Source organism: Myodes glareolus, chromosome X (assembly GCF_982192425.1).
Source record: "Myodes glareolus chromosome X, mMyoGla1.1, whole genome shotgun sequence".
Taxonomy (NCBI): domain Eukaryota; kingdom Metazoa; phylum Chordata; class Mammalia; order Rodentia; family Cricetidae; genus Myodes; species Myodes glareolus.
This window is the reverse complement of record NC_142053.1, coordinates 126321911-126347647: the sequence shown is the minus strand read 5'-3', so window position 1 is coordinate 126347647 and position 25737 is coordinate 126321911.

Here is a 25737-nt window from a genome sequence, read left to right as displayed (position 1 = left end):
GAGAAACCTTGTCCTGAAAATTTTTTTTTCATTCAATATATTCTGATCATGGTTTCCATTCTCCCAACTTTCCATATATACCATCTCCAGTCTCCACACATCCAATGCCACAACCTTTTTTCTCTTTCTCGTTAGAAAGCAAACAGGCAAACAACAACAACAAAACAACCAAACAAAAATTAAAAGGAGGCTGCAGTGGTGGCGCATGCCTCTTTGATCCCAGCACTCAGGAGACAGAGGCAGGCGGATCTCTGTAAGCTGGAGCCCAGTCTGGTCTACAGAGCAAGTTCCAGGACAGCCAAGGCTACACAGAGAAACCCTGTCTCAAAAAACCAACAAAAAATAAAAGAAAAATAAAATAGAAAGAAAAAGAAAAATGAAGGAAGGAAGGCAGAAAGAAAAAAAGAAGGAATAAGAGACACATAAATACACAAAAATCCATAAAAACACAAAATTGGAAACCATGATATATAAAAAAAAAGTAAGACAAAAGTGGCCAAAAGGGGAGTTGGAGAGATGTTTCAGCAGTTCGTCCAGAGGACCTGAATTCAATTCCCAGCAACCACACGGTGGCTCACAACCATCTGTAATGAGATCTGGTGCCTCTTCTGGCCTGCAGGCACACATGCAGTTAGAACACTGTACACATAATAAATAAAAAATCTTTTTAAAAATGTCCAAGCAAAGCAATATGAGACAAAAAGCATACAAAAAGTATCATTGAGGAAGTTTTGTATTTGGCCATCTACTTCTGGGCATGGGGCCTACCCTTAAGTGTGGTTAACATACCCAGTGAGACTCAACTAGAAGAAAAAAAAACTATTTTTCTTTGCAAGCAGATATCAATTGGAGCTAGCTTCTTTTATTTATTTATTTATTAAAAATTTCCACCTCTTCCCCGCCTCCCTTTTCCCTCCCCCTCTCCACCTCCCCACCTCCCCCTCCCTCTCTAGTCTTAAGAGCAGTCAGGGTTCCCTGCCCCGTGGGAAGTCCAAGGTCCTCCCCCATCCATACAGGTCTTTAAAGGTGAGCATCCAAACAAACCAGGCTCCCACAAAGTTAGTCCATGCAGTAGAATTAAATCCCAATGCCATTGTCCTTGGCTTCTCAGTCAGCCTTCATTGCCAGCCACATTCAGAGTGTCCATTTTGATCACATGTGGAGCTAGTTTCTTGATTAAGAATAGCAGGCCATTTTCACCTCCCCCTCCTGGGATCTTTTCTGACTTGAACTGGTGAAGGCCCTGTGAATGCTGTCACAGTCTGTGTGAGTTAATGTGTGCATCCGTCCGGTCATGTTCTTGGAATCATCTATCCCATAGAGTTCATACGATCCTTCTGTTTCCTCCTCTGCATAGCTCCCTGAGCCCTGAGGGGAGGGGTTTGAAGAAGACACTCATTTAGGACTGGATGTTCCAAAATCTTTCACTCTGAACATTTTCAGTTATAGGTCTCTGTGTTAATTCCCATCTACTACTAGAGGAAACTTCTCTGATGATGGCTGAACTAGGTACTGATCTATGGGTGTGGTAGAATGTCATTAGGTGTCACATTATTGCTAGGCTCCTTCAGCAGAACAATAGTATTTGGTTTTCCTCTAGGCACATGGTCTATCCAGTCCAAGGTTCTAGGCCACATGAGCAGTGTCAGGCAAATGGGTTCCATCTCAAGGTGTGGGCCTTAAATCAGTCAGAGTGGCTGATATTTGTGCCTGTACTGCACCAGCATATCATGCAGGCAGGTCCCTGTTGTAGACTACAGGGTTTAGAGCTGGATTGATGGTGTCTGTTCTTCTCTGATAACACAATACCTTCTAGTCTCATGAATACTCATCAGTAGGGGTGAAGGGTCTCAGCAATAGGTCTTAAAGTTAGATCGGTTTTTGGACAGCCACCAATATCCTTGACATTAGACTGAGGTGTTTGGCGTTTCTGTGGGGGCTCCTTTGGTCAGCAATTGAACTAGATGCAACCAATTTCTTGGGTAGGAAGTTTGGTGACAACAAAATGTCTTTTTAGGTCATTGTCTTCCTATTATTTGGTGATTCTATTTAGATTTCTTTCATATATGAATATATTTTAAGAAACTCTATGGTAGTAGGTTTTCATTTGAACCCTCAAATAGACCTTAGTGTTGAATATCCCTCCCCATATTCCCTTCCTTACCATCTCTTCTATTCCTATTTCTGTTCATTTAATACCCCCACTCTGGTCTCCTTCCTATCTCTCCATAACATTCTGTTCTATATCCTCTTCCCTGGGAGATCCTCCTCTCCCCTCTAGTCCTTTACTTGATAGCTAACATCTGTGGTTATATGGATTACAGCATGCCTATTGTATGTGTAAAAGCTAACATCCACATGTAAGAGAAAACATATAATATTTGTCTTTTTGGTGCTGCATTAGCTCACTGAGCAAGGTTTTTTTTTTCCCAGCTCCATTTCCCTGTGAATTTCATAATTTCTTTTTCTAACTGAATAATATTCCGGCATGTAAATGTATTTTTAGTATCCATTCATCAGTTGCTGAGCGTCTAGGCAGTTTCCAGTTTCTGACTATTATGACTGAAACAGCAATGAACATGGATATGCAAGTGCCTCTGTAGGAGGACGTAGGGTCCGCTGGGCAGAAAGGACCAAGAGTGGATCTTGAGGTAGCTCTACCCCCAGCTTCATGAGGAACTGCCACATTGATTGCTTGTGCAAGTTTGTTCCCTCCCCATGGATAGATGTTCCACTCTCCCCAAATCCTCACCAGCATGATCTGCCACCTGTTGGGCTGACTTTAGCCATTCTGACAGGTGGAAGATGAAATATCAAAGTAGTTTTGGTTTGCATTTCCCTGATGACTAAGATCATTGAACATTTCTTAGTGTTTTGCAATGACTTATGTTTCATTTTTTGATAACTCTTTTGTTCTGTACCCCATTTTTATTGGGTTATTTGCTTTCTGGATGTCAATTTTTCATCTATATATATTTGAGATATTAGCACTCTATCAGATGTATAATTGGCAAAAATTTTTTCCCATTCTATTGCCTGTCACTTTGCCAGAATGATGGTGTCCTTTGCCATGCAGAAACTTTCCAGTTTCATGAGTTATCATTTATTAGTTGTTGATCTTAGTGCCTGTGCAATGGTGTTCTGTACAGAAAAGTCTTTTTTTTTTTTTTTTGGTTTTTCGAGACAGGGTTTCTCAGTAGCTTTGGAGCCTGTCCTGGAACTAGCTCTTGTAGACCAGGCTGGCCTCGAACTCACAGAGATCTGCCTGCCTCTGCCTCCCAAGTGCTGGGATTAAAGGTGTGCACCACTTGTGCCGGTGTGTTCAAGGCTATTTTCGACTTTTCTCTTATCAAGTTCAGGGGATCTGGCCTCATGATTAGAACCTGGACTTATTTGGAATTTGGTTTTATTTAGTGTGTGAGTATGAACCTATTTGCAGTTATTGTGAGTGCAGGTTTTTCGGGGTATAGTAGTCTGGACTGGCATCTGTGGTCTACTGGAGTCTGCAGCACATCTGTCCAGGACCTTCTGGCTTTTAGAGTCTCCATTGAGAAGTCAGATATTGTTCTAATGGGTCTGCCTTTATAAATGTGTGTGTTATATTCATTATATGTTACATATATACATACGTAATATATGTATATAATATATATGTTTATCACTTGATCTTTTTCCCTTGATGTTTTTAATATTCTTTCTTTGTTCTATACATTTAGTATTTTGAGTATTATATGCTGTCCATTTGGTATTCTATAAACTTCTTGTACCTTGATAGGTACCACCTTTTTTAAGTTGGAGAAATTTTCTTCTAAGATTTTGTTGAAAATATTTTCTGGGCCTTTAACTGGGGTTCTTCTCTTTCCTCTATTCCTATTATTCTTAGATTTCATCTTTTCATACTGTCTCAGATTTCCTGTATATTTTGCTACTGAATTTTTTTAGATTTAACATTTTCTTTGGCAGAATTATCCATTTTATTCTACCTGTCTTCAAGACTTGAAATTACCTCTACCATGTCTTGTACATAGTAATGGAGGACAGGAAGTATAGTGAAAATCACCTACCTGTGTCCCAGCCCAATGTGGCCGCTGGAGGTACCCGGGTAGAAAATCTACATTCTAAATATTTATCCTTTTACCTATAGATAAGTATAGGCCTTATCTCTCATCAAAGACCATTAAAGAAAATCGGAACTAATTAAAATTCAGAGAACAAGCCATTGTGTGGTGATTAGACCCACTGGTGTACCTACAGCACAATTCTTGCACCTAAGTCATGGAAGACAGAGTAGAAAGACTAAGAGCTGAAGAGCATGAAGGGTGTGCTGTAAGACTGTATGTAACTCAGATAAACTATACCCACGACGTGTCAGCAACCTGGCTCCCTAAACAAGACTTGAACAAGGATAGCACCATTTTTAGATATGCTAACATGTAAGTGGGAAATCTCATGGGACCTGGCTGTCTAGTTTATGTGAACTTGACACAAGATATAATCATCTGAGAGGAGGAAATCTTTTATTTATTTATTTATTTATTTATTAAAAATTTCCACCTCCTCCCATTTCCCTTCCACTCCCCCCTCCCCCTCCCTCTCCAGTCCTAAGAGCAATCAGGGTTCCCTGCCCCATGGGAAGTCCAAGGTCCTCCCCCCTCCATCCAGGTCTAGGAAGGTGAGCATCCAAACAGACCAGGCTCTCACAAAGCCAGTCCATACAGCAGAATCAAAACCCAGTGCCATTGTCCTTGGCTTCTCAGTCAGCCCTCATTGACAGCCACATTAAGAGAGTCCAGTTTGATCACATGCTCCATCACTCCCAGTCCAGCTGGCCTTGGTGAGCTCCCATTAGATCAGTCCCATCATCTCAGTGGGTGGACGCACCCCTCGCGGTCCTGACTTCCTTGCTCATGTTCTCCCTCCTTCTGCTCCTCATTAGGACCTTGGAAGCTCAGTCCAGTGCTCCAGTGTGGGTCTCTGTCTCTATCTCCATCCATTGCCAGATGAAGGTTCTATGGTGATATGCAAGATATTCATCAGTGTGGCTATAGGAGAAGGCCAGTTTAGGCACCCTCTCCTCAGCTGCCCAAGGAACAAGCTGGGGACATCTCCTTGGACACCTGGGAACCCCTCTAGAGTCAAGTCTCTTGCCAACCCTAAAATGGCTCCCTTAATTAAGATATTTACTTCCCTGCTCCCATACCCACCCTTCCTCCATCCCAACCATCCCATTCCCCTAAGCTCTCCCCAATCCTCCCCTTCTCCCTTCTCTCTCCCCATCTCCCCTTACACCCACCCCACCCCCACCCCCGTACACCCAACTTTTGCCTGACAATCTTGTCTACTTCCAATATACAGGAGAATAACTATATAATTTTCTTTGGGTTCACCTTCTTATTTAGCTTCTCTAGGATAACGAATTATAGGCTCAATGTCCTTTATTTATGGCTAGAATCCACTTATGAGTGAGTCCATACTATATTCATCTTTTTGGGTCTGGGTTATCTCACTCAGTAAAGTGTTTTCTATTTCCATCCATTTGCATGCAAAATTCAAGATGTCATTGTTTTTTTACTGCTGAGTAAAACTCAAAAGTGTATATGTGCCCCACCTTCTTTATCCATTCTTCTATTGAGGGGCACCTAGGTTGTTTCCAGGTTCTGGCTATACAAATAGTGCTGCTATGAACATAGTTGAACAAATGCTTTTGTAGTATGATTGGGCATCTCTTGGGTATATTCCCAAGAGTGGAATTGCTGGGTCCTGAGGTAGGTTGACTCCCAGTTTCCTGAGAAACCACCACACTGATTTCCAAAGTGGTTGCACAAATTTGCATTTCCACCAACAATGGATGAGTGTTCCCCTTACTCCACATGAGAGGAGGGAATCTTAATTGAGAAAATGCCTCTATAACGTCAGGCTGTAGGCTGGCCTGTAAGGCATTTTCTTAATTAGTTATTGATAGGAAAGTGCCTAGTCCATTGTGGGTGGTACCATTCCTGGGCCGGTGGTCCTGGGTTCTATAAGAATGCAGGCTGAACAAGCCATGTGGAGCAAGCCAGTAATCAGCACCCCTCCATGGCCTCTGTATCAGCTCCTGCCTTCGGGTTCCTGCCCTGATTTCCTCGTCCATGATGGACTATGATTTGAAAGTGAAAGCCAAAGAAGCCCTTTCCTCCCCAACTTGCTTTGATCATGATGTTGCAGCGCAGTAATAGCAACTCTAGGACAGGGCCCTAATCCTAGACAAAGAACTACAGGCAACTAAGGAATATTGAGAGAGGGAAAAAGAGTTTTCCCCAGTCCAGAACCCCTCCCTGAATTGGTTATACAACACTAGTGCTCATCCCAAAAATCATTATATGGACTGTGCAGGTTGCATTTATATATTTAGGTGTGTGTGTGCACGTGTGTGTGTGTGTGTGTGTGTGTGTGTGTGTGTAAAACAATTAAAAAGAGGTAATGAATTTTTTTGGTTTTTCAAGACAGGGTTTCTTCTGTAGCTTTTGGAGAATGCCCTGGAACTAGCTCTTGTATCCCAGGCTAGCCTCGAACTCACAGAGATTCGCCTGCCTCTGCCTCCCAAGTGCTGGGATTAAAGGCGTTCACCACCACCGCCCAGCAAGAGGTCATGAATTTAAGAGAGAGCAAGGGGAAGTATATGGGAGGGGTTGGAAGGAGAAGTAGCAAAATTTTACTTTAATTAAAAATAAAAACTTCCCCCTTAGGACTTCTTCATTGTTCCCCATGGATTTTGGTATGTCATGTTTTCATTTTCATTCCTTTCTAGGGATTTTAATTTTTCTTTCTTAATTTTTTTGTTGACCCAATTACCATTCACTTGTATGTTGTTTGGTTTTCATGAGTTTAGTCCTTTCTGTAGGTCCTGTTGCTGTTAATTAACATCCAGCTTTATTTCATTGGAGTCAGATAGAATGCAGGATCTTATTTAAATTTCCTAAATTTATTGAAATTTTGTCTGGTATTTTAATATGTGTTAAACTTTGGAAAATGTTCCATAAGCTGGTGAGAAGAAAGTATGAAGTGTTTGGGTGGAATATGCTATAGATATGTTAGGTCCATTTGATTTAGGATGTCATTTCATTCCATTATGACCTGTCTGTTGGTGAGACTGGAGTACTGAAGTCATCCATTTTTTGAGGTCAGCCTGTGATTTTAGATCTAATGGTATTTTTTTTATGAAATTAGGTAACCCTGTGTTTGGTGTATATATATATATATATATATATATATATATATATATGTTTAGGATTGTAATATTATTATAATAATATCGTAATAATACTATTGGTGGATTATTCATTTAATGAGTATGAAGTGTCTGTCCCTCCTTAACTCTTCTAATTAGTTTTTGTTTGAACTCAATTTTGTCAGATATTGGAATCGCTATGCCTGCTTGTTTCTTAGTTTCATTTTCTTTGGAATACTTTTTTCCATCCATTTACTCTAAGGTGTTATATATTTTTAAGGATGATATCTGTGTTAATTTTTGTCTTCATATCAAAGCTTTCTTAGTTTTAGCTTCCTCTGTATAGGTGAATTACTGGACACAAATTCCTTCAATCTATTTTCATTATAAAAAGTGTTTCTTTCTCCTTAGATTAGGGGTGATAGTTTTGCTGGGTATAGTAGTCTGGACTGTCATCCATGACCTTTTAGAATCTGTAGAGCATCAGTCAATACCCTTCTTTCTTTCAAAGTCTATTGAACTGTCAAGTGTAACTCTGATAGCCTGCCATTGTGACTTGGTCTTTCCCTTTTTCAGCTTTCTGTGCCCTTTCTTTGCTTTGAACATTTCATATTTTGATTCTTAGGTGACATGGAGTGATTCTTTTCTGGTCTTGTCTGTTGATGTTCCATAGGCATCTTGCACCTTGATGGGCATCTCTTTCCTTAGATTTGGAAAATTTTCTTCTATAATTTTTGTTGAAAATATTTTCTGCGTCTTTTACAGTATCTTTTAATAATGTACTCTAATTCCTGGATTCATTTAGATTTAATATTTTCTTTGACTGAGTGAACCAATTTCTCCACCTTGTCTTTGAGATCTGACATTCTCTCTTCCACTTGATCCAGTCTATTGGAAAATGTCCTGGTTGGACTTTTATCAACTTGACACAAGCTAAAGTTATATTGGATGAGAGAACATCAATTGAGAAAATGTCTCCCTTAGATTGGCCTATAAACAAATTCATGAGACATTTCCTGGATTCATGATTGATGTGGGAGGGTCCAACTCACCAGGGCAGGTGATCCTGTGTTGTATAAGCAAGTGGAATGAGCAAGCCAGAAGGAACAAGTCAGTAAGCAGCATTCATCAATGTCTCTGTTCTAGTTTCTGCCTCCAAGTTCCTGCTTGTGTTCTTGCCTCTGTGACCTGAGAGTTATAAGGTAAAGTAAACCCTTTCCTTACTGAGTTTTTTGTCATGATCTTTATCACCACAATAAAACCTTAACTAAAACGATGAATCTCTCCTCTGAGCTATTATTTTTTCTTCCTGAGTTTTTTATTTCAAATTCTAATTTAGTTTTGGAGATTCTATTTCTCTATTGAGCTCTATTTTTATAACTTGAAAAGTTTTATTATGTCATTCAGCTATTCACATATGTTTTCAAGGCCTTCATTCAGACATTTATTTGTATCATATTTGAAGTCCTTTAGTGCATTTATAATTGCTATTTTAAAATCATTGTCTTGTACATCAGATGACTTGCTTTTGTCAGGGGCTATTATGATGGGATTGCTAATTTCTGGAGGACATATATTGTCTTGGTTTTTCACGTGGTTCATGTTTTGGTGATGGGACCTAAGTGTTTGGAATTAGGTTACTGGTTGTGTTTCTTAGTTGAATGGATGTCTGGATCTTTGCTTACTGTTACCCCAACTTGTCAGGTTGTGGAACAGCTGAATGGTTTGGTGTTTCGTATTGTGACCACTATGTTTTAATGTGCAAAATGGGGTGTCAGAAGTGATCACAGCTCAGCTAGAGAAAGGTGTAATTTCTGATTCCAGAAACAAACCTTGTGCAGGTTTAGAAGTTCCTCACTGTTGATCTTCAGAAGTCTGTGGAGGGCCATAGAAATAGTATTGGAACTTAAAAACAAAGTATAGCAAGTCACAGAGCAAATATGAAGTTCAACTCATTTTATACAGTATCAATGAATAAGTCTAAATAAAACTAAAAAATCAGCTGGGCGGTGCTGGCTCACATCTTTAATCCCAGCACTCAAGAGGCAGGCAGATCTCTGTGAGTTCAAGGCCAGCCTGGTCTACAAGAGCTAGTACCAGGACAGGCTCCAAAGCCACATAGAAACCCTGTCTCAAAAAAACCAAAAAAAAAAAAATTCAATCATGATGGTATAAAATGAATGCTTTTAGGGCTGGAGAGATGGCTCAGTGGTTGAGAGCACTGACTGCTCTTCCGTAGGACCTGGATTCAATTCCCAACACTCACGTGACATCTCACCACGTGATCTGACACCCTCACACAGACATACATGCAGACAAAACACATGCTTAATAAACACATTTTGTTGAGGCTTCTGAGTAAGATGGCAGATTAGAAAACTCGTTTGTTACTCAAAGAAAAAAGTTGAGATAATACAACTCTTCTCACGAGAGACAGTATCTGTAAATAAATTTGTAGGGCGGTGGTGGATCACGCCTTTAATTCCAGCACTCGGAAGGGAGGCAGAGGCTGGAGGATCTGTGTGAGTCTACAAAGAGTGTTCCTGGACAGCCCGGGCTACATGGTCAAAAAAAATTGTAGCTGAAATCGCCACAGATAAGCAAAAGGGGGTAGCCAGAAACTGGTGCTTAGCCGTGCCATATAGTTTTGGCCAAAGTCATGGGAATAGCCAGGGAAATTCAGCCACCTCCACCCACTCCCACTGCAATTAACTGAAATGACCAAGAGCTGAACACACTGAAGCAAAGATTCAGCACCAGCGTGTAGGCTCTGGCTGAGGTCAGTATGAATCACCAGCAATGGCTTATTGCCTCCGGATCTGCTTTGTCACTTGAACAGCTGTGGAAAGAGGAGAGCAGGACCTGAGGCTTAGATGTCCTGCCTGCAGAGATCAGTGGGAGCTGTGCCCCTGGAAACTGAAGTGTCGCCTCCAGGGCACTTAGTATGTGACAACAGGGGAACTAAGAACGCAGAACTCAGAAGTTGCACCAAACATTCAACCAAAATAAGTAATTTGTTTAAACTCCATCAGGACAACTTTATAGCTCAAACTTGGCTTTGTAGGTTTAAACTGGAATATTAAAAATGTACCTCTAGCTGGGTGGTGATAGCATATGCCGTTAACCTCAGCACCGGGGAGGCAGAGGCAGGAGGATCTCTGTGATTTCGAAGCCAGCCTGGTCTACAGAGCGAATTTCAGCACAGCCAGGACTGTTACATAGGAAAACCATATTTTGAAGAAAGAAAGAACCTTTCCCATCAGTGGTTTGCTGCATGAAGCAACACAGGAAGGGAAAGGAATTCAAAACGCATCCCACCGAGAAATGCTGGCTGAGGAGATAATATTTTTATGCATTTTACTTCTATTTTACACTGTCATCTTTTGTTATTATTTTGTTTAATTTTCTAATTTTAATTCTTTTTTAATTCTTTTTTAACTACTACTAATAATAATAAATATGGTTTTTTTGTTGTTTTTTGAGACAGGGTATTGTTCTTTAAAAATATTATGATGATGGGATGCCCCGGGTGGCCTGCAAGCCAGGCAGAGGCTGCCGCCAGGGCAGTGCAGGGTCCCCGGGCGAGCGGCAGAGTCAGGCGGCTGGATGCGGTGGATGGCAGAGTAAATGAACATAAGGCTATACATAAAGCTAAATATTTATTATTTAGAGAAGAGGGAGATATTTATTACTTAAAAAGAGGAAATCAGAAAGACGTAAAGAAAAACATAGAGAGAGATAGAGACACATGTGTACACACCAAGAGACGGGACAGAGAGAGAGTGTTAAGATGGCAGTGAGGAGGTCAGAAGTCGCTGGGGTGGGCGTGGTTAGTTCTTAAAGACACCGCAGCAAAAGAATAACACAGGGTCTTCTCTGTATTTTTGGAGCCTGTCCTGGAACTCACTTTGTAGACCAGGCTGGCCTCGAACTCACGGAGATCCTCCTGCCTCTGCCTCCCGAGTGCAGGGATTAAAGGCGTGCACCATCACTGCCCGGCATAACTTCTAAGTCTTAACTCATATAGATAACTTGCTTTCGTTATAACATTCTTCAGTTAGGTTTTATGACTGTTCTGAATATTTCTGCACTCATTCATTCCATTGAGTACTCTCTAGTATTCCTATACACAACCCATATAACTTTTCTCTTATGCCTACTTAATTTCTTCTTTTCCCCACCTCCTCTTTGTACTTCCATAGATTTAACAACCTTTAAACTCTTTGAGAGTTATCCCAACTTCTCTTTTCCAGCTACTTTTCCTTCCTCAGCTCTTTCCTCAGTCCACCTAAAGTTGCTAAAGCCTAGCCTTACCGCCTGTCCTCAGTCCTACTTTTCTCTTCTAACCTTTCTAAACAATAGTTTACTGCACACTACAGCATCCATATTGCTTGCTGGGAGTACCTATCCTCTGTACAAAGGGACCGCTAGTTTTGGGGCGTTCAGCTGTGGCCCCTTGCCAAAGGTCATCCCACCTGGGTTTGTTGACAGTCTACACCCCTGGGGTGTAAAGCTCACCTGCGCTTCCCACTGCTTCCTGTCACCTGCTGTGGACAACTTTGCCTTTAATTCAATTGCCTCTGGCTTGGGGGAGAGGTGAGTTTACACACAGCCTTGAGTAGACTGAGTTTACAAACAGGCTTGAAAAGACTGGGGGCGCCCCATTGTTGTGCAAAGAAGTCCTCACACCTGCTGGGTAAAGACTTTCTAGGTGCAGCTCCTTTGCAGGAAGGAGCACCCACACCTCTGGAAATCCCCATGAATTAACCTATGTTCTGTAAGGAAGCCAAATAAACTTAATGGTTTCCCAGAGTGAACGTCGGTGGAATCATGCCTCAGTTTCTTGTTGGGACCTTAGGAGAAAGGGTAGATGTTGCTTATGTCTCCCCCAATGAATGAATTTATCAACACACTTTATCCCCAACTAGTTATTGAAGTTAAAGAGATAACTTTTAACCTATTTCAATATTTGCATAGTATTGTGATTGCCTCTTCAGCTGATAGTCTTCTCAACTCTCAGAGTAATGGAGAGGAGTACACACAGTGCCCTAGGTATTTGGACTGATGTTTGTTTGTTTTGTTTTCCTGTTTTTTCGAGACAGGGTTTCTCTGTAACTTTGGAGCCTTCCCTCCCTCTCTCTCTCTCTTTCTGTTTCTTTGTTTTTTGAGGCAGAGTTTCTCTGTGTAGTCCTAGCTGTCCTGGAACTCACTCTGTAGACCAAGCTGGCCTTGAACTCACAGAAACCCACCTGCCTTTGCCCCTCAAATGCTGGGATTAAAGGCAGGTGCCGCCACCACCACCTGACACATTGCAAAATTTTTAACTGGGCCAATACAAATGATAAAAACTCCAGCCGGGCAGTGGTGGTGCACGCCTTTAATCCCATCAGAGGCAGGTGAATCCCAGGACAGGCTCCAAAGCTACAGAGAAACCCTGTCTCGAAAAACCAAAAAGAAAAAAATCCAAACAATGACACAACCCCAGACACACAATCCCAATACAGAAAACCAATCATGACAAATCAAGGCAGTATGACTGCTCTGGAAATAGCAATTCCACAGTAATAAATTCAGTGAAAGTGAGCTAGACAAGAGCCCAAAAGATTCTAAAGAAGAAATGTTAACAAAATCAAAGAGGATACAAATTGTTTTTTCTGCGGAAGACGAAATAGACCACGAGGTACAAACAAACCCACGTGTAGCTTTATTATAGGAAAGGGGCGTGAGGGCGGGGCAGGCTGGAAGCGGGAAGGGGGAAAAAGAGGAGGGGGTACCGCGGTTCTGCCTTTTTAAAGACCAATCCAGCGTAAGCGTGCATCTGACGCTGCGTTCTGCGTCCCTGTTGGATTGTGGGTACCAGTAATTTTGGGAAATGAAGTCTTTTGAGTCAGGCGGACCACGCTTCACTCTGCGCCTGCGCATAGGGGCCTCCTGGGGAATGTAGTTCTTCAGGAGAATAACACAATTACTCTCCTAAACAAAATCAAATAGAAAACAAAGAAACAGCTAGATGAAATAAGAAAGTCAATACAGGGTACAAAAGAGGAAGTCAGCAGAAAGATAGAAATACTGGAAAAAGAAACCCATCAAACTGAAGTTTTAGAAATGAAAAGGTCATTAATCCAAATAAAAAGACTCAATAGAAAGCCTCACCAGTATCAAGTGGGTTATAGACTTCCAAGGATGAAAAACAAGATAGATTCAGACGTAGACATAGCTAAAACAAGAACAATGTGACTACAACATATCATGTCTATAGGATCCCATTAAAACAAAAAATTTATTGATCATGAGGATATGGAGACAGAGAAGAACTTCAGGCTAAAGGCATAAGTAATATACTCAGTAAAAGCATAGTTGTCCTAAATCTATGAAAAAAATGACTATATAAATTCAGGAAGTGGGAGGAGTTCTTCCCAGAGAGATCCTTCATCTGGTGAAGGACGGCGATAAAGTCGGAGACCCACATTGGAGCACCGGACTGAGCCCCCCGAGGTCCAAATGAGGAGCAGAAGGAGGAAGAACATGAAAAACGAAATCAGTACTGCGAGGGATGCTATCACCCACTGATACAAGGAAACGGATCTAATGAGAGTTTACCAAGGCCAGTTGGACTGGGACTGAACGAGGACGTGATCTAACCAGATTCTCGGAATTTGGCCGGATTCTCTGAATGTGGCTGGCCCGAAATCTTTCTGAAAAGCCATTGACTATGATACTGGGACCTGTTTCCTCTGCATATTCTGGATTTTGGGGATCCAGTCTGTTTGGATACTCACCTTCCTGGACCTGGAGGGAGGGGGGAGGAACTTGAACTTCCCACAGGGCAGGAAACCCTGACTGCCCTAAGGGACGAAGAGGGAGGAGGAGAGGGAGTGGGGGGAGTGGGAGGGTGTTGGGAAGAGGGGCGGAAATGGAAACTTTTATAATTTAATAAAATTTACTTTAAAAAAAAATAAATTCAGGAAGTGAACCAGTAAAGATGGTGCCCCCAAACCTGATGACCTGAGTTAGATCTCTAGGACTCATATGGTGGAAGGAGAGAGCCAAATTCTGCAATAACAAATAATCCAGTTCATCTCTCAACTAAGCAAGTTCCATACCCAGGCCTGTAAGGAACTAAGCCCACTGCTTCTCAAACTGTTTCATAAAACAAAAAGAGAAAGAATGCTACCAAACTTTCAACAAAGTCATTATTACTCTAATACCCAAGTCAACAAAGACGATGTGCCATAGATACAAAAAAATTCTCAGTAAAATACTTGCAAACAGAACCCAAGAGTGCATCAAAAAGGTCATTCACAATGATCAAGTTCACTTCATCCCAGAGACACAAGGATGGTTTAACAGATGCCAATCAATAAATGTCAAAAGTTTTTTGGACAATGTCTAACATTCACTTGTGGTTTCTTAAAAACCATAGAAGAAACTGGAAATAGTTTGAGTGTAGTAACAGGTATATAATAAAAGCTCAAAGCATTTTCACTAAAACCAGAAACAAGACAATGATGTCTACCTTCTCCACTCTTATTCAATGGGCTTAAAGTTTTACCTGGAGCAAGAAGCTAGGGGAAGGAAATAAAAGGAATATAAAATAGGAAGGGAAGAAATCAATGTATCTTTATTTGCAAATGATATGATTCTATATGTAAGACACTAAAAAGAGAATTCTTCGAATTGATAAACGCTTCCAGCAAAGTGGCAGGATACAAAACTACCATGTAATACAAAAATCAGTAGGCAACCTATATATTAGTAATAAGCATGCTGAGAACAAACTAGCAAGAAAACAATCTCATCCACCATTTCCTCAAATGGAATAAACCTAACAGAAGAAAAGAGAATTTTCTTCAAAGAAAACTTTAACACTGGAGAAAGAAATTGAAGAAGACTCTAGAGAATGGAAAGGCCTCCCACACACATGAACTCGCAAAATTAATACTGTGAAAACAGCTAGGCTACCAAAAGCAATCTACAGATTCAATGCAATCCCCATCAAAATTTTCACATTGTTGTGCTTTGCACAAATGAAAAAGAATCCTAAAATTCACATGGTATCACAAAAGCCTCCAGATAGCCAAAGTTGTCCTTATCAAAAAACACAATGTGATTCCAGCCTGTACCACAGAACCCCAGTAACAAAACAGAATGGGACCTGCTGCAAAGCAAACACGTAGATCAGTGGAATAGAATAGAGGACCCAAATAGCCTGCATGACCACAGCCATCTGATTTTTCACAAAGATAGGAAGAATACACATTGGAAAAAAGACAGCTTCCAACAAATGGTGCAAGGATAATTGGATAGCCACAAATAGAAGCATAAAACTAGGTCCCTAGCTTTCATCCTGTACAAAAATCAACACAAAATGGGTCAGATATATTAATGTAAGACCTGAAACTCTGAGACTAATAAAGGAAAAAGTAAGGAATACAAGATATATGCAAAGGTAAGGCACTCCTGAGAAGCATCCTGGTTTCTCATATGGAAATAATACCATAAAACTGAAAAATTGACATTGGTGATCTTAAAATGCTCTTGTTCAGCAAAGGAAGCAATTAATTGAATGAAGAGAGCCCGCAGAATGGAAGAGAAATAACTGACAGGGGATTAGTAATAGATTATACAAAGAACTAAAGAACAACCTAAATAGCAAGAAATCAAGCAACCCAGTCAATAAATAAACTGGTGAAAAGAACAGGACATTCTCAAAAGACATAGTCCTGGGGCTGGAGAGTCGAGACAGCAGTAAAGAGCAATTGTTGCTCTTCCAGAAGACTCACAACTATCTGTAAGTTCTAAGGGATCTTGCACTGTTTTCTGGCCTCAGTAGGCACCAGGCATGCATGTGGTGCACATATATGCAGATAAAATGCCCACACACATAAGGTATCTTTTAAAATAAGTAGTAGAAACGAACAGTAAACCTCAATGATATGGCAATTGTCTTCTAACTGATTTATTGAATCATTGAAATTGCTGGGAAAATCCTGAAGGGGTTCCATGGCACAGGCAACATCACAGATGAGTGGCAGAGAGAATATAAGAGTTGAGATCAAGAAGATGTGCACTGAACGGATGTCCTCTGGATGTGCCATAGCCATTAAACTCACGAACTTGTTCCAGCTGTGGTTGATTATCTGCATAGGATTGGCACAAGACTGGGACTTCCACCATTCATCAAGGATGGAATGGTTCATGAGGACACACCCTTCCCAGATGGACTACTGACAGTTAAGGTTATTGGGGAAGGGACTTTCATTTTTCTTCAGTGGTGTGGCCACGGATCGGTTGTTCTTGTTTTGTTTTTCAGACACAGGGTCACACTGTGTAGCCCTGACTGTTCTGGAACTCACTGTATAGACCAGACTGGTGTCGAACTCCCAGAGATTCCCCCTCCTAAGTGCTGGGATTAAAGGGGTTACTGGAACACCAGGCTCAGATGGGTTGTCCTTGCTGCGCTAAATAACCTACCTACATGAAGCAAATAACTCACTAAATTCAGTGGGCTACAAAGAAAAGTGACATGGAAGTAGGAGGGCCGTTAGTGAAAAGCATTTCAGTGGAAAGGGAGGAGGATGAGGAGACAGAGATGACTAGATTATATCAATTGTGAAAATGGAAAAACAAATCGACAAGCTGATGTTTAGGCACGTAAAGAATGACCTACACAATCATGAAAAAACAAAATCTGGAGTGGGCAGTGATGTGCACTGGTGGGTTTCGCTTTTGTTCCCCTTTAAATCCATTCAGATTCCCAGCTGATAGGATGGTGCCTCACATATTTCCGAAGATCTCTCCTCAATTAACCACTGCTGGAAATGTACCCCACATGTGTAGGCATGCATACTAATCTCTTAAACACTTCTCAATTCAATCTAAGTTGATAATCAAGTTAACATCAAATGGGTACTATTTTCATGATTTGACAGTAAATTACACACACAAACACACACATTCATACACACACATCTTTTATATGACTTCTAGTTTTGGTTCATTAGTTCACACTTACTGTGCTCATTGGCTAGATATACTATAAAAATTTTGTAGTACATATTTGCATTATAAATATAGTAAATGCAAAAAATATAGCTTTGAATCTCTAAAAACATACATCAAATGCTGGTTTTCTATGGTTTTATTGTTTGAGAATTTTATACATTCATATAATGTGTTTTGATTAACTCTACACCCAATTCCCTCCACTTCGACTAACCCCCACCACCTTTCCCTCCTAACTTCATGTGCTCTTTCTGGTTTTTAATGATTGGCAATTTATTTTGGTTTTTAAAAGATTTTTTAAAATTTAATGTATATGAGTATTTTGGAGATCAGAAATGGGCACTGAATCCCCTTGAACTGGAGGTTGTGAGCCACCATGTAGATGCTGGGAACAGACCCCCAGGCCCTTGGCAAGAACAAGTACTCTTAACCACTGAGCCATCTCACTATCCCTGTGCTTATAAGTGGGTCCACATAATGGTGCCAGTATGTGCGCGGATCTCAGACCATCCACGGGAGCATGGATAGCCTCCCTGCACTGATATTCCTGGGGAAAACTGACTCTCCATTCCTTAGCAGCCACCAACTGCCAATAGCCCCTCAGATAGGGCTGAAATTTCAGGAACCCTTCCCCAGTCCGTGCTGGGATTTTGGCTCATGATTTTTATTTTTTCAATTTAATTTAATTTGGCTTTTATTAACATTTATTGGCTGTACATAGTAATCAGGTTCAGTGTTCTCTCTCTCTCTCTCTCTCTCTCTCTTTCTCTCTCTGTATGTGTGTGTGTGTGTGTGTGTGTGTGTGTGTGTGTGTGTGTGTGCTGATCAAATCTAGTGTCCCTTTCCCTATACCCTCCCTTATTCATGCTGGTCTCTATTATCAACCATTCTAATTTTCGGTCCACTTTGCTTTTCAGCTTCCAAATTAGAGAACATAGTGTACTTATCTTTCTGTGGCTGACTTCTTTCACTTAAATTATTATCATCCATTTTCATCCATTTCGCTGCAAATGTCAGGATTCAATTCTTCTCTGTGGATGAATAATACTCCATTTTATACCACTCTTTTGGTGAGCACCTAGGCTGATTTCATATCTTAGCCATTATGAATAATGTTGTAATAATGTCTAGTGTGCTGATTTCATTGATTTGGATATATATTCCAAAGTTAGGTTAAAATAGATTATATAATAGCTGTATCTTTAGTCTTTTGTGGAAACTCCATACTATTCTCATAATGGTTATGCGGTATTAGTTCACATTCTTCCCAATAGTCTATAAATTCTGTTTTCTCCTCATTTTTGCCAAAATGTGTGACTAAAAAAAAACAATGGCCATTCTAACTCAGATGTAATGGCATAACATTATATTTGGATTCACATTTCCATGGCTAATGATGTTGAACATTTTTTCTATATTTGTTAGCCATTCATATTTCTTCTTTCGATAAGTGTCTATTCAGATCATTCCCCCCACCTCTTTTTGATTTTTTCAAGACAGGGTCTCTCTCTCTGTTGTAGCCTTGGAATCTATTCTGGAACTCGCTCTGTAGACCAGGCAGGCCTCAAACCCACAGAGATCCTCCTGCCTCTGCCTCCCAAGTGCTGGGATTAAAGGCGTGTGCCACCACCGCCCAGCCCCTCAGGTAGTTTATTATCTTACTCTTTTTACTTAACTTGCTACAGGGATTGTCTCATATTATTGAAATATTTTGGTAAACATCAAGTTTATTGATAAACTATTCCTTACTTAGCTATTTCTCTATTGTTAGAAATTAAGCTGTTTCTGAATTTCTCCACAAATAGCACTTGGTGTTCTCTTTGACATCAGTCTCACAATCCTCCTGCCTTCACCTTCCAAATGCTGAGGTACTGGGGTGTGCCATAATACCCACCTGGACTATTTTTTTTCATTGTTGTTTTGTTTTTGCTCTGAATCTATCAAATTTAGAATATTTCCTAGCTATTGAATTTATGCCATATGAATTTCTGGCAAATAGTTTCTCTTCACTCAGTTGTTTCCTTTTCTGTGAAGATGTTTCTTAAATATTTATTTATTTATTATGTATACAATACTCTGTGTGTATGTCTGCAAGCCAGAAGAGGGCACCAGACGTCATTACAGATGGTTGTGAGCTACCATGTGGTTGCCAGGAATTGAACTCAGGACCTTTGGAATGAGCCAGCAAAAGAGTCAGAGACAGCCCCTGTTCCTGCTGTTATGAATCCCACATGAAAACCAACCTACACAACTGTCACATATATGCAGAGTCCCTAGGCCAGTCCCATGCAGGCTCCTTGGTTGTCGGTTCAGTCTCTGTGAGCCCCTATGAGTCCAAGTTAGTTGACACTGTGAGTTTTCTTGTGGTATCCTTGACCCCAACACACTGGCACAGGTGACAATTTTCTGAACAGAACACCAATAGCACAGACACTAAGACTGACAATGAATAAATGGTACCTCATGAAATTGAAAGGTTTCTGTAAGGCAAAGGACACTGTCAATCGCAGTTCAGCCACAGCCTGGGTTTAGGTCTTGAGATGGAGGGGTGGGGAGAGCCTGGGGGAGTTAGGGGTTGTCGGCACGAAGCAATGAACTATGTGACCACCAGATGAATTTCACACAGGTGACCAGCCAGAATAGCTCCAGCTGCCTTTATTTATACATGAAAAACAAACATGTTTTTCCACACTAACAAACAATTTTTCCCATTCTCCAATGTTAACCTCAAGCAAAAACAAATATGTCAAATACACTTTCTCCCAACTTTTACATCAAAACAACTTTAAACCCAAAACAACACTTGATCATTTTGCTAGCTTGGCCAAATACCGAGCTGGGTACACCTGACTTTACAAGACTAAAAGGTGATTGACACAGGCACACGTTTTCAAGAACAACAATCCTGTTCAAAACACATTGACAGAAATAGGGCTGAGCTGTCTCCGACCTTCTCAACCCTGAATTAGAACAGCTCCTGGCATCTGAAGTGATAGCTGGCATCCCCAGATAAGAAACCTGAGAAGTATCAGCTTCCAAAAAATTTTAGGGGAAAATATTTGAGAAAAAAAATGGGTTTCCCAACCTACCTCAAGACCCAGCAATATCACTTTTGGGTATATACCCAAAGGATACTCAATCATATTACAAGGACATGTGCTCAACTATGTTCATAGCAGCATTATGTATCATAGCCAGAACCTGGAAACAACCTAAATGCCCCTCGACTGAAAAATGGATAAGGAAAATGTGGTACATTTACACAATGGAGTGCTACACAGCAGAAAAAATAATGACAGCTTGAAATTTGTGGGCAAATGGATGGATCTAGAAAATATCATATTGAGTGAGGTAACCTAGACGCAGAAAGACAAATATCATATGTACTCATGCATAAGTGGTTTTTAGACATAAAGCAAAGAAAAACCAGCCTACAATTCACAATTCCAGAGAACATAGATAACAAAGACCCTAAGATCCTCTTTGTACATGGATCTAATGTACATGGGAAGTAGAAAAAGACAAGACCTCCTGAGTAAATTGGGAGCATGGGAACCATGGGAGAGGGTTGAAGGGGAGGGGAGAGGAAGGAAGGGTAGCAGAGAAAAATATATAACTCAGTAAAACAATTTTTTAAAATATTTATTTATTTATTATGTATACGATATTCTGTCTCTGTGTAAGCCTGCAAACCAGAAGAGGGCACCAGACCTCATTACAGATGATTGTGAGCCACCATGTGGTTGACTGGGAATTGAACTCAGGACCTTTGGAAGAGCAGGCAATGCTCTTAACCGCTGAGCCATCTCTCCAGCCCCAGTAAAACAATTTTTAAAAAAGAAAAATAAAAAATGGGGTTTCCAGGAATGATTACATCTGTCCCATGCATGACTGACAAAATGACTAAAACCACCAAGAGAATCATCAATATTATGAGAGAGAAGAGAGCATATAGGCCGTGCTGTTCCAGCTGTATTCTGCACCATCCCGAAGTCCGCTGATCCTTGCCTAGTGAGACCGTCCCCATGGGCTTCTGCCTCATCTGGAGATCCACTGGACAAGCACTCCTATGCTGATCTGAAATTAGGCTGCATGGCTTCCAACAACTATCAATAGGACAAAACAGCAGCCTACAGAATGGGAAAAGATATTCACCAGCCCCACATCAGAGGGCTGATCTCCAAAATATACAAAGAACTCAAGAAACTAGACATCAACAAATCAAATAATCCAATTTAAAAATGGAGTATAGCTCTAAACAGAGAATTCTCAACAGAATTTCAAATGGCCAAGAAACTCTTAAAGACATGTTCATCCTTAGCCTTTGGGGACATGCAAATCAAAATGAATCTGAGATTCCATCTTATACCTATCAGAATAGTCAAGATCAAAAGCACATTTATTATTATTATTATTATTATTATTATTATGGTTTTTTGAGACAGAGTTTTTCTGTAACTATAGAGCCTGTCCTGGAACTAGCTTCTGTAGACCAGGTTGGTCTCAAACTCACAGAGATTTGCCTCCCGTGTGCTGGGATTAAAGGCATGCGCCACCACCGCCCAGCTTGCACATTTATTCTTGAGAATCTTTTTGAACTGTTCTGAATGGAATTTAATCCATTTAGTCATTTCTTTCATAGTGAATTTGTTATTAATGTATGGAAAAGTGACTTTTTATTGGTTTTATATCTTGTTGTTTTGTTGAATTTTTTCAGTTAATAGTCTTTTGGTAGAGTTCTTGGCGGTTGGGGTTTGGGCTTGGTGTTACCAGATTCTTGCTGTTTTTTAAAAAAAATTGCTTTGAAACAGGGTCTTTCTATTATATAGCTCTGGCAACTGTCCTGGAACTTCCTTTGTAGACCTGGCTGGCCTCAAACTCACAGAGATCCACCTGCCTGTGAGTGCTGGGATTAAAAGCTTCTTACCTAGAGAATTTAAATTGAGATAATTGTATTCAGAACAAAGCCAGTGTACCTGCTAGAGTGGGAAGCAGCGTCAAGGCCACGGGAATGAGAGCACTCAAGGACTCAAGCTACAATCTTGGATCTCTTTTTATGGGGCCTAAAGGAAGGAGGGACTACTTACTAAGGGGCATAGTTTGGGTGATTCTCTACTTAGATAGGTAGATAGATAGATAGATAGATAGATAGATAGATAGATAGATAGCTATATAGATGATACTGGGTTATATAATCATTTCTCTAGTGTGCATGCCCCTTCCCATAATACATCTGATTTTAATCATATACATGACCAGTTATGCAAAAGAACAAAATTTTGCCTTACTGCTCAGTACTCAATACCAGTTCAGACCAGGTTGGCCCTTGTATTCTTCATACTTGGATACATTGAGAATACACTCAAATAGAAGCTGTCCTAATCTGATTGTTACCTGGGGCAGGGAAATATATACCATTGTTTAATGATTAGAGTACACATAGCTTGATGCAGGTAGAAGGTCTAAAGTATTCTGAGGTTTCTAGGTGCATTATCTAGAAAGATGTGTGTGTGTGTGTGTGTGTGTGTGTGTGTGTGTGTGTGTGTGTGTAGCACATGCAGGTGAAGAAACTAGGCCACAAAGTGCACTATTACAAGATAGGGGAGTATGCATAATCCCAAATCAAATGGGGACTCCCAAGCTAAACTACCTCCTATGCTTTCCTACCTCAGAGTCTATAAGTTTTTCTATAGAGAGAAACATATCAACGGCTAATGGGAATAAATGGACTTCCTCTCTTCCTATTTGTATACTTTTTCTCTTGTCTATTTGAATCAGCTAAACTTTTAGTACTTGTATTTAAAAAGGCAACTGAGAGCAGACACTCTTATCTTGTTCTTGACTCAGCAGGAAATACTTTGATGTTGGCTAAAACTCTTTTTTTGTTGTTGTTGAGGTAAAAGTCCTTCTATACCTAGTTTATCGAGGGACTTTATCATTAAAGTATGTCGACATTTACCAAATACTTTTTCTATGTGATTAATCATATGAGTTTTAGTCTGTTGATACGATGCATTGTATTTATTGGTTTGCACATATGCCTTGTTATCCCCAAGATGAAACCAGCTTGATCCTATGAGTGGTACTTTTAATGTGCTACTGAATTTAATTTGCTAGTACTTTGTTTGGGTGGGGCGGGGTACAGAAGTGGGTCCATTCTACCTTGACTAAAGTCAGAGAGTTCAGGTCTATTCCTGCTCCTTCAAAGTTATGACAGGAGGTTTGACCCAAGGAGTGGCTGTTTACAGGATGCTTGGCCTAAGGTGTGGTGGCTGCATGTCCTGCCTAAAGAACAGAATACTTAACTCAGAGTATAGCTGCTTGATGCTTCAGGTATTGAAGAGGTAATTTCTCTGTTCTTTGTATCAAGTTAAAGCAGTCTTTTGACTCCCTCCCCTTTTGTATTGGTATATATAACATATGGAAAATAAACACAGGCAAATTTATTATTCGTTAGAATGCCCTCCTGGTTCTTCTATTTCATGTCTCTGTCTATTTCTTCTGTATGTCTGTTCTGTCTGCCTGGCATTTCTAATCCACACATCCCTACCTTGGAACGTGTAATCCTGTTGAGGCTGGACCCCGACATTTGTTGAGAATTTCTATATCCATGTTTATTAAAGATATTGGTGTATAACTTCCTTTTGGAGTGGAGGCTGGGGATGATATTCAATTGATAGAGTGCTTGCCCAGCATATACAAAGTCCTGGGATTAATTCCCAGTACCTTATAAAAACCAAGCGTGAAAGCACATACCTATAATCCCAGTATCTGGGAGGCAGAGACAGGAGTAGAAGAAGTTCAAGACATGGGCTACAGAGGGAATTAAAAAAAAACCAATTCCTTGTTTGTTATGACTTTATGAATTTTCATCTATGGCAAATGTTGGCCTCATAGAATGCATTCAGAGTGTTCCACTCTATTTCACCAGTTTAAGATAATTTCAGAGAACAGGCACCAGATCTTTCTTTCTTTCTTTCTTTCTTTCTTTCTTTCTTTCTTTCTTTCTTTCTTTTTTTCTTTCTTTCTTTCTTTCTTTCTCTCTCTCTCTCTCTCTCTCTCTCTCTCTCTCTCTCTCTCTCTCTCTCCTTCCCTCCCTCTTTCTTCCTTCCTTCCTTCCTTCTTTCCTTCTTTCCTTCCTTCCTTCCTTCCTTGACAAGGTTTCTCTGTGTAGCTTTGGAGTCTGTCCTGGAACTCACTCTGTAGACCAGGATAGCCTTGAACTCACAGAGATCTGCCCACGTCTACCTCCCCAGTGCTGGGATTACAGACATGTGCCACCACTGCTCAGCTTTTTTTTTTTTCAATTGAGCAATTGAGCAGTGAAGCAGTTTCTTGGCTTTCTTGTTTGACGTTTTGTTTATATTTTTATGTGTGGGAAGGCGGTGTGTGTCTGTGCATGTGCGTGTGTGGGGGTGGTGAATGCTCATATGTGTGCATTCATAGAAGCCAGAGAATGACATCAGGTGTCCTGCTCTATCATTCTCAGTCTTATTCCTTTGAGATTTTTGCCACCTCGGAACATCTGGAAATATATAGAGATAATTTTGTTTGTCTCAATTAGAACAGAGGTTAGTATTAGCATCTAGTGTGTGGGTAGCAGTAATGCTACTAAAATACCCTGAAGTTTACTGGACAGTCACTCATAAAGATGAATAACACTGTCTAAACTGTCAACAATGTTGATACTCAAAAATTTTGATTTAGAGAGTCTTCATTTTCTTGTTGCTATGACAAAATACCTACCAAGAAATAATTTAAGAGAGAAAAGATTTCTTTTGGCTTATAGGTTTTGTTCTGTTTTTAATGATTTATATTTATTTTATGTGCATTGGTGTTTTGCCTGCATGTATATCGTGTATGAGTGTCAGATCTTGGAATTATAGTCAGTTGTGAGCTACTATGTGGGTGCTGGGAATTGAACCCGGGTCTTCTAGAAGAGCAGTCAGTGCTCTTAACCACTGAGCCATCTCTCCAACCCCTGGGTTTTGTTTTTAATATTTAATTTTATTATATATTATAAATGTATAATTCATTTATTTAATTAAGCATTTATGTTAAATATAAGTATTTGTTTTATCAAATATATCTTATGTTTTATTATATATTTTCTATATGGGCATATATATTTATATTTTTATTAAAAAGTTATTTTATATTTCCTCTTGCCAGGGTGATCCATGCATCCCTCTTAGGATTCTTCTTGTTACCTAGTTTCTCTAAGGCTGTGGATTGTAACCTAGTTATCCTTTGCTTTACATCTAGTGTCCACTTAGGGGTGAGGGCATATCTTGTTTGTCTTTCTGGGTCTGGGTTACTTCGCTTGGGATGATTTTTTTTTTCTAGTTCCATCCATTTACCTGCAAATTTCATGATGTCATTGTTTCTTACAGCTGAGTAATACTCCAATGTGTTTATGCACCACATTTTCTTGAGGGGCATCTGGGTTGTTTCCAGGTTCTGGCTATTATGAATAAAACTGCTATGAATATAGTTGAGCAAGTGTCCTTGTGGTATGATTGAGA